Consider the following 10,982-nt stretch of genomic DNA (forward strand, 5'->3'; position numbering starts at 1 on the left):
ATTTATATTATATTATTTTATGTATGGTGGCTTGCCGTTGTTTTACTGATTATAGTTTAGAAATTATTTATTGTAACTGTTGAGTGGATTTCTGTTTAACTTTTATATGTTGTTATTATTATTTAATACTATTCTAATGGTTGTTGAATGTTACTTTTTGATGTAGGTTGCCTCTTTTAAAGTTATGTTTTATTATCACATTTTTGTATTGTATTAGATTGTTATAAGATGTACATTTTTTGTTTCTTCAGCTTGTAAACCGCCTTGAGTATCGTAAGATAGAAAGATAGTATACAAATTAAAAATGATGATGATGATGATAAACAGGTTGCCTGGAGGAGCCCTGGGAATATGCCTTGGTGTGCACGTGGGAACTGATCATACAGCAGTAAACAATCACTTGTTCAAATTTCACATGGCATTATTGGGGTTTTAGAAAGTATGGGTTCTTTCCATTAAGCAGCTTCTGTTTGAAATGGGAACATCTTGTTTTCCTCCCATATGCAAGGTATAGAACAATGCTTCTACAGTTACTTCCTTTGCAAACTATAATTGGAGCATTGAAATTGGCATTGTACAGCAAAGGTCAGCCTGTACCTCAGGAATCTAAAGACTGGTAAAAAAAGAGGGGGGCATTGAAAAAGAGCGAGAGAAATAAAGTGTGTGTGTGTGTGTTTCTGTTGTGCTGCATCTGGTTTCTGTCAGAATGAATCTTGTTCATCTTGGTTTCAAGGTTTCCATTCTGTGTGCTTTTAAACCAAGGTCAAGCAGTAGGCAGCACAGAGACCTTGAAGGTGTCATTGACAAGGAATATATAAGCTTTATAGCTACAGCACTAATTATTTAACATTTATAGAAAGGATATAGGGGAGCCCAGAGATACTTTTTCCTCCTATACCTGAAACCTCTGAGCACAAGCATTTAAACAGACCAATGGTATGAGTACCTGTATACGTGCAAGAGTACATACGGAAGTACATGTTTCTCTGCTTCTGAATACATGTGCATCTGAGATACAGCAGCTGTATATAGAATAAAATATATGGAAGATGTGTGAATGCTTAACCCACTCCCACATCCCACATATTTATCAACCTCAAATAATTTTTTGCTATTTCCTGGTCAAAAACAAACAAAACAAAACAGAATGATTTATGTTTTGTAAGACTCAAAATATATCTTCAAAAATGGCATTGTTCCAAACCGTCTGAAAGTTTAGCATGGTGTACCTCAAACCCACAATGGGATCCTCAAGCCATTGCCAATTTGTTTTCTGGAGTTAGATGGTTTGGACCAATCAACAACTTAGACCATTCAAGAAACAGCAACATGTTAAAATGAATACTAGTTCAGTTTTTTTTTTGGGGGGGGGGTTAGTGTCTATACACCTATTCATAGCAGAAGAATCTGTAGGCTTCTGTCACCATAATAATCTTATACCAACAGAGCTAGGAACATACATTCACTTTTCCCCCACAGCAGTTTGAGGCTAGTTAAAGGAAAATTCCATCCACATTCATCTGTCCAATGACATACCTCCATATATGGTCAACCAAGACTTGTAGACTCAGTCTCCTGCTCTCTTCTAAAAGGCTGTAATGCAAATAGCAAAATCCCATGCATTTGTTCTCCCTTTTTTAAAAAAAAAACAAACAACCACAAAAATCAGTGTGATGCAAATCAGGTAATGAGCTCCTCAAAATAATGTTTATCAGAGAGTAGGTGGTGAGCTTGCTTCCTTGACTGAATCTAATTGTTAGCTGGCACACCTATTTATACCGTCTTGTTCAGCGAACGAAGATAAATATTTGTTTCCCAGCATCTTCACAACATTTCTGTTGAATTCTGCTGATTTGGCTAGGGTTTATTTTAAGCACTGGAAGCTGCCTTACATCATTGCAGACTGTTTAAATGGCAGCAGATTGCCCTGGTGCAGGGGCCCCCTTAGGAGCAGCCCACGGGGCCCAATTTGGCCCAATTGCTCCAATTGCCTTAAGGTCAGCCCTGATGAGACTGTGCAGGGGTTGGACTGACAAGCCCTGCACCTTCCAGGTCCCTGGTGTCACCATTCAAAGTACAGACTCAAGGACTTGTTATGGAAATAAGGGAGGGGCACTTATTGGAAATCAGTTTTGTCACCTCTTCCCCCCCAAACCCTGAGACAATTAGCCCAGGCACCTTTTATTCACAGTCGCATAAGCACTACACTACAGCATGGCCATAAACTTGTATGTTCAACTGCTGAAATATACACTCAATATGTAGCAACAGAGATTTATGTCACAGTGTTTTATGAATGGGCTCTGCATTTTGTGAATTACCTAAGAGCCACCAATAGGGAGCTCTAGAATCTGACAGCTAACCAATCGGGTACTACCAAACAGCGACCCCTATTGCTGAAAGCAGGTAACCAGCAGGGAACGCTTCAGATCAGCCTTTGCACTGTTAAATGACGCCTGCTGTGCAGATAATGGAGAAAGCTTGTAAATTGTTTCCCTTCTAGCATCTTGGCCAACTCTATTAAGCACAGAATAGCAGCAAATGAAATCTGCTCATACATCAGCAACTGATAAGACTTGTCAACCAGTTCTTCCAAAGTCTTCCTAAATTATAAAGCTCCAAAATACAGGCCAAAAGAGAGCAGGTCTGGAAAGAACGAGGCATACAATGGGCACCACCAGTGCAAAGGCCCTGCTCTGTGTAACTCCTGCCCTGTCATTTGATAAGAGTGCCCACTTGCCCTTCTTCTTGACATGGAATGTTCTCTATTAGAGTCTCTATTAACAGTAATCCTTCTAGTTGATTAATTGGTTCAGCAACTTCCATGCACATGACGTGTGATGCTAATTATTTCCCCCAAGAGTTAATGATAACTAATCACAGACAGCTACAGGAGAGCTATGAGATTAAGGTGAGGGTCAGATGCCTTGTCAATTCCCGCACGTATATAAGAGGACGACACAGCCTGCCCAGGCCTCCGGCCTGCCCGCCTGCCCTTCTCCTAAAGAGGAGAAGCCTAGCATGAAAGATCTGAAAGGGTCACAAAGGGTAAACCACCCAAAAGGTATGCTGAGGTGTTTGCTAAAACAGTCATAGCAGATACAACTGTTGTTAGTAACTCAGAGAAGGTTTGGGAACCTTCAAGCTTCCAAGAGGTCCAAAGTTTAACCTCAGAGGATGCTGAGCCATGGTTAAATGCCATGAAGGCTAAACTTGATTCCTTACAGAGGAACAAGACATGGGAATTAGTTCCAGGCCTGTCCAGGCCACAAAAGGTTTACAAAGTTCAGTTATTGCAAAAGTTTTTCAGTGTTAATTTTATGCATTTTTAAAAATCACCCTGGTATTTAACAATAATATCTTATGTCCTTTAGAGGAGAAATTGTGAATTGTAGAATCTTAAATACCCGTCATCATCCTTGTCTTCACTCAATTTTGTTTATAACACTCTCCCATTTTCATCTAGTTGTGAGGGTGGGGAGGGGCCTCACAAGTGGAGTAGCCTAGGGCCTTTCTTCATCTAAATCTGTCCCTGGCTATGGCTCTCCAGATGTTGCAGAACAGACTGCCCCTGGCTACTGCTTTCCTAGCATAGGCACTGCACCTGACTTACAGCACGGTAGAAAGAGGATCAAGTGCCCCTGTGTGCTACATCAGGGTAGCCAATGTGGAACCCCACAGAGGTTGTTGGACTCTCAGGTCCCATCAACCTCAGACAGCATAGCCAATGGTAAGGGATAATGGAAGTACAGCTATATCTGGAGGGCTACAGATTCCCCAGTCATGCCATAAAGCAGGCATGTCCAACAGGTAGATCGTGATCTACTGGTAGATCACTGGACGTCTGTGGTAGTAGAACATTGGCTCCCCCCAAAGAAGCTCAACAACTTTGGCTCACCTAAAAAAAAGCTGCATTGACCTGAACCCCAAAAAAGGGGGTAGATCACTACCAGTTTTTAACTCTGTGTGTAGATCACAGTCTCTTGGGAGCTGGCCACCCCTGCTTTCTATTTCTTTTGCTATTATATGATAGGATAAATACCCATTCCCGCAGCCAGCTATTATGCTGACCTGGGATGTAAAGGTATTTAAAAAGCAACACTTTTAGATAGGAGGAATTGTTCATATCACTTTATTGTGGACTCTGCAATGCTCATGTATGCAAGTGCTCACATGACATCATCTTCATTCCACCATAAAGGTAAAGGGACCCCTGACCATTAGGTCCAGTCGTGGCCAACTCTGGGGCTGCGGTGCTCATCTCGCTTTATTGGCCGAGGGAGCCGGCGTACAGCTTCCGGGTCATGTGGCCAGCATGACTAAGCCGCTTCTGGCGAACCAGAGCAGTGCACGGAAACGCCGTTTACCTTCCTGCAGGAGCGGTACCTATTTATCTACCTGCACTTTGATGTGCTTTTGAACTGCTAGGTTGGCAGGAGCAGGGACCGAGCAACGGGAGCTCACCCTGTCACGGGGATTCAAACTGCCAACCTTCTGATCGGCAAGTCCTAGGCTCTGTGGTTTAACCCACAGCGCCACTCCCCCATTCCACCAGTACCACACATTTAATCCAGATTTAGTGTTTCCATGCATGTTTCTTGGTAATTGTGCATTCAGATTAAATGGAAAATAGTGTAAGACAGCATTTTGATTAGGATCACATTGTGTGTGCTGCACAACGCTTGCATCTATGAGCAGCACTAAATAATAATAATAATAATAATAATAATAATAATACCTGTTCTATAGAAGTGCTTGTGTTGTCATAGCTGCATGCATGATAGGGTGTAAAACAGTAAGAAAAGCCTGTGTCATTTTTAATTGATTTGTTAAAAATGTAAAACACTTCTATATGGCTCTTCAGTAAAAATTACAGGGTGCTTCTCTAGCAAACAAATATATATGCTATAAAATTAGCTGGATCGGACCATTGTTTTGTTTCCTCCTTGCTATGGTATCTAGTAGCTCTCCCATAATCTTAAAGATGCTTTTACTGTCTTGGAATGTACTAAGTAACAGTTTTCTCATGTTCTGTGTAGTCAGATGAATGTGAGGTCAATGTGCCCTTTTGACAAAAAAGTAATGCACTTGAAGACAACTGTTTTTACTTGATTTTTTTCAGAAATGTGTGGTGTTTTTTTTTTAAGCAATTTATATTTTCCCTCTTCTGCCTGTCCTAATGTGGAAATGCTTTCTTTGGAGTATTTCCTTAAAATGCTTTTTCTGTCTTCTATGTGGCAACACAAATACATTCCTTACTTTGTTCGCTTCAATATTATTCCATGGTAGTGAGGATTCAAGGTTTTTCCATTGAATGAATGAATGAGAGAAAAGCATTTCTATTTCTTGTAAAGAGTGTCCCATTTTAAAGCTGAATTTATCTGATTTGGATTTTTCCAAAACAATATGAGAATAGAAACATATCCATCCTTTGAAAGTCACACATCTGCAAATCTTGCAATGCAGTTCTCCAGCCAAATAATATGTACAAAAATGCATTTACTGAGATAAAGCGAGCATAAAAATACACATAATTATTAATTATATTATCGGGGAAATTGCTTTGCAAGAATGTATAGCAAACTGCATACCAAAATGTGCACATTAGAAGAATTTTGCACTAAAATTCTGATAAATTTTCATAAAGTATTTTTTTTAATAATAAAAAAGGAAAAATGATATGGAAATTTGGAGAACCAAACTGAAGATAGGGAAAATGAGAGTATCTGAAATTGGCATATTTTTCCATTCCTATGACCTACCCTTTATTCCCTTTCCAGGGTGTTACATTTACATACACACCCTATTCACCCAAAGACACTTTTCAGTATCTTCTATCTCCTTTATAACTATTCTCCCTCTCCTATTCCTCTTTGGCAAGATCTGCACTACCCAAACAACCCTGGGTCAAGTTTTCTCTCATCTTCTCTGCAGAATGTATACCAAAGTTGACTCTGTGACATCACATCATCATGTTAACTCCCTCCGCGTATAAAAGGCAATCAGCTCCAAAGAGTGAGAGAAGCAAAATTCATAACTTGATCAAGTCTTATCAAGTCTTATATGTTATTGGGGGGGGGGGAGGGAAAGGTCTGCACATAGATACCATTTCCAGTGGAAATCCTGATGCACACCTGAAATTTCTCCAGGCACTGCACATACTTTTTCATCCTCCATGTAGGGAGGTGTTTGAGCTACTCGGTGACAAGGGAGTGAAAGGTGTGCTAAAGGAGGATTAGGAGATTGCAGAAAAGCCAACTTGTGTTTGTTTTAATAGAAGATGTAGGACAGGTACAAGTTATGAATCATAGAACTGTGGAGTTGGAAGGGACCCCTGAGGGACATCTAGTTCAACCCCCTACAACACAGGAATCTCTGCTAAAACATCCATGACAGATGGCCATCCAACCTCTGCATTAAAAACCTATGGAAGTTCTAGTCCTTAGAGACAAATTGAGATGAGACAAATCACTGAGTCTGATAGTATTCATCTGAGGTTTCTTAAATGTAAAATTGCTGATCGTCTAACAGAAATATGTAATACACGTATGTCCCTAAGTTTGGCATCTACGCCAGAGGGCTCAATATAGTGGACAAGAGTGGACAATATAACATCAATTTTTAATAGGGATGGGGGAGAATTCAGGCATTTACAGTTGGCTTAACAATTATTCCAGGTAAACTGGAGGAAAGCACTTTTAAAGATAAAACAGGACAGGTCTTGCAGACAAATAATCACCATAGCTTTTGTAAAGGCAAGTCTTGGCTCAATAACCAATTGGAGCCTAAAGAACAGGAAGCAGAAAGTAGGAATAAATGGGCAGTTCTTTCAGTGGAAAAATGTAAACATTGGGGTCCGCCACTGAATGGGATGCCTACATGTCTGCTACTGTGGCCATGTGGTTAGGAAACTGTGCTTTCTGGTGTCTCCAGTGTGGGTTTGAGCTCTCAGAGCTACTCTCTTTTGCCCCAGTGGAACTGTTTTCCTCTCATGCATGCAAAAGCTGATGGGGGCATATGGCTCCTTGTGATGGGTGTTCTGCCTCCCACACCATACTCCATACACCATACTTAGCAAAACGGAAGGGTCTTGAAACCTTGTTCCAGAAGAGCTGTGCAGGTCCTCTCCCCAGGGAGCTGTGTTAATAATAATAATAATAATAATAATAATAATAATAATAATAATAGTAATAATAATTAATTTATGCCCCGCCCATCTGGCTAGGTTTCCCCAGCTACTCTGGGAGGCTTCCAACAGGAGATTAAAAATACATGAAAACATCGGTCATTAAAAAAAACTTCCCTAAACAAGGCTGCCTTCAGATGTCTTCTAAACATCAGATAGTTTCCCCCCCCTTTGACATCTGATGGGAGGGCGTTCCACAGGGCAGGAGCCACTACCGAGAAGGACCTCTGCCTGGTTCCCTGTAACCTCACTTCTCGCAGGGAGGGAACTGCCAGAAGGCCCTCGGTGCTGGACCTCAGTGTCCAGGACAAACATTTGGGGTGGAGACGCTCCCTCAGGTATACTGGGCTGAGGCCATTTAGGGCTTTAAAGGTCAACACCAACACTTTGAATTGTGCTTGGAAACATACTTGGAGCCAATGTAGGTCTTTCAAGACCAGTGTTATGTGGTCTCGGCAGCTGCTCCCAGCCACTAGTCTAGCTGCTGCATTCTGGATTAACTTCTAGTTTCCGGGTCACCTTCAAAGGTAGCCCTACATAGAGCACATTGCAGTAGTCTAAGCAGGAGATAACTAGAGTATGCACCACTCTGGCGAGACAGTCTGCGCGCAGGTAGGGTCTCAGCCTGCATACCAGATGGAGCTGGTAAACAGATGCCCTGGACACAGAATTGACCTGTGCCTCCATGGACAGCTGTAAGTCCAAAATGACTCCCAGGCTGCGCACCTGCTCATTCAGAGTTACAGTTACCCCATTCAGGACCAGGGAGTCCCCCACACCCACCTGCCCCCTGGCCCCCAAAAACAGTACTTCTGTCTTGTTGGGATTCAACCTCAATCTGTTAGCCATCCTCCAGCCGCCTCCAGGCACTCACACAGGACCTCCATCGCCTTCACTGGTTCTGATTTGAAAGAGAGGTAGAGCTGGGTATCATCTGCATACTGATGAACACCCAGCCCAAACCCCCTGATGATCTCTCCCAGCGGCTTCATATAGATGTTAAAAAGCATGGGGGAGAGAACGGAACCCTGAGGCACCCCACAAGTGAGGGCCCAGGGGTCTGAACACTCATCCCCCCCCACCACTTTCTGGACATGGCCCAGGAGGAAGGAGTGGAACCATTGTATAACAGTGCCCCCAGCTCCCATCTCCTCTAGATGGTTCAGGAGGATGCTATGGTTGATGGTGTCAAAGGCTGCTGAGAGATCCAGCAGAACTAGGAAACAGCTTTCACCTTTGTCCCTAGCCCGCCAGAGATCATCGACCAGTGCAACCAAGGCAGTTTCAGTCCCATGATGAGGCCTGAATCCCAACTAGAAGGGATCCATATGGTCCGCATCCTCCAGGCGTGCTTGGAGTTGTTCAGCAACCACCTGCTCAATCACCTTTCCCAAGAATGGAAGTGCTGTGCTATTAGTTGTCTTCCACTTTGTGTGCCGTGCTCATAAACAGTGCTTGTGAGGAGCACAAGTGGATCAGGTGCCCTGCCATCAGGGATGCCTGGAAACTGGCAGTCGAAAGATAATTGCTGGCTGCATCACTGCCGCTGATGGAGTGGGTGTTCTCTGCTGTTGCCTTCTGTCTTGTGTAAGTGTTAATGTGTTGGAGCCTGTCTCCATCACTGCGAGCTCATTATCTACCTCCTTGTGTGGGCATCGTATAGACGCCACTGCGAGGACTGTCCATCATTGGTGGGCTGTTGCAATGCTTCCTGGGATGCTGTGGGCATGACTATCATTTAGAGCCCATTTTTGTATTTTCAGCTTAAGTGTTTTCCTCTCCCCTCTCAAGCTGAACATGCATAAATACAGGAGCCAGTCAATTTGCCTCTGATCCCAGAGTAATGTGCATATAGAAGTGCTCTGTTCATCTGTGCTCCCTAAAGTCTTCAGCTGTATAGGGCTCCTTCTTGCTTACTTGGCTTATTTTACAATATTACAGCTTTTCTACTTTGCAATTTTTTGTTGGTTTTTTTAAGAACCCAGAACTTTTTCCCTACCACGACCACATCATCATTTCTTGGCAGTGAAATGTGTCCACTTGGCTCTCTGTAGATGCAAATATATATTGTCAAAAAGTGCTTCCCTTATTATTGTTCCATAGATTAATGTGTCTCTGGGACACTGGCATGTGAATTATTGCATGCATTACCCCAAAATAGAAGCAAAACTGCTCTTAAAATGTCCTTTATGGAGTTTAATGCAAACAATGAAAATAAATAACTTCTGCTCTTTGCCAAAATCTCATTGTTCTAGACTTTTTAAAAGCACAAATCCTCCTTAATGAAGCACTTAACATTACACTCCTGACAGTAGGGCAGAAAAACAATTCCTCACTTATCCAAAGGATAAGACGAAACATGGCAGTGAATTCTGGAGGAAAGAGATTTATTCTCTTTTAAGATGACTTTATGGGTTTGATTGTTTTCCAGCAAATGAACAGGGAATTATGTCAGGATGTGGGAAAGCTGGGGAAGAATTTTGTACAGAAAGTGAGTTTTGGTTGAAATAAAGCAATGAATACATTTGCATTGTATATATTAAATAAACACAGTAAAGAAACAGTTAGATCTTTAATGTGAGATCACAGTTTGGTTGAAGAATCATAACCAGAGAGTAGCTACATGATCAGTCTGCTTTTTTTTAGACAGGAATTATATTAATTCCAAAAGATCTTTACCTGAATTCTGAATGATACTGATTTTAGGTAATACTGATTACTATTTTTGTTCATCACTTGTTAAGTTGAGCCATCAGACCCAACTCCAGGTGTTTGTATTAGTGTACAAGGCCTTAAATGACTTGGGATCCAAGTACCTTAAAGAGTGTCTTCACCAGAATCAACCACCTCAGGCCCTATGTTCAGCAGACAAAGCATGCTGGTGCTTCCACCATTGGCTCAGCCCAATTTGCATTGATCCATGACAGGACTTTTTGGAGGTGGTTCCCCATCTGTGGAATGCCTTCTTTGATGAAGTGCATCTGTCTCCCTCATTAATAACTTTCAGGAGGAATTTCTGTTTACGCCTGCATTTCATTGCTGAAAGATACTGTTGCTGGCAACCTTGAGGCCATTGGCTGTGCAAGTAAGTGATTGTTTTACATGTTTTTAGATTTTTTAAAAATTAAATGTTTGAAATATGTTCTAATTTTATTTGCATTTGCATTGTTTGGCACCCTGGTCTCCTTTAGGAGCAATGATGGGATATAATTTTTAAAACAAAACAAAACCATACACTGAGAAATGAGAGGGAAACCATGCAATTAAAGCGCAGCCAAGTCCCTTCAAGAATGTTGTTTGTTTGTTTGTTTGTTTGTTTGTTTGTTTGTTTAAATTTGTATACCACTTTCTCCTTAAATATACTCAAAGTCGTTCATAACAGAGCAACAAAAATGCAAATCAATATATGATTACAATAATTGATTAATAGATTGTCACAAAATATTTTGAAATGATTTAGTATTTGATCAAATACTAAATCATTTCAAAACATATTGCAACAATCCAACAGATAACCCAATTTGATTATATGAACATTATAGCAGACATCATATTTAAAGTTAGAACAGCCTGTGCTCCTTTTCTAATTCCCACCCCCTCAAAGTAATCTATAAATGAAAGCAGGAAATCAATAGCCTCTCCAGTTGCTTATTTTTCCTGCCATCCAATGATCTGGTCAATGGCTACAAAGCCAGTGAGATAACTGAGAAGCACAGAACATAGAAAGCTTCCTTCTAGCAGATTATATGCCCATCCGGCCCAGTATTGCCTATTCTGTCTAGGAATGCAGGAGTCA

This window comes from Podarcis filfolensis, assembly GCF_964270895.1.
Source record: "Podarcis filfolensis genome assembly, chromosome: 4".
Classification (NCBI taxonomy): domain Eukaryota; kingdom Metazoa; phylum Chordata; class Lepidosauria; order Squamata; family Lacertidae; genus Podarcis; species Podarcis filfolensis.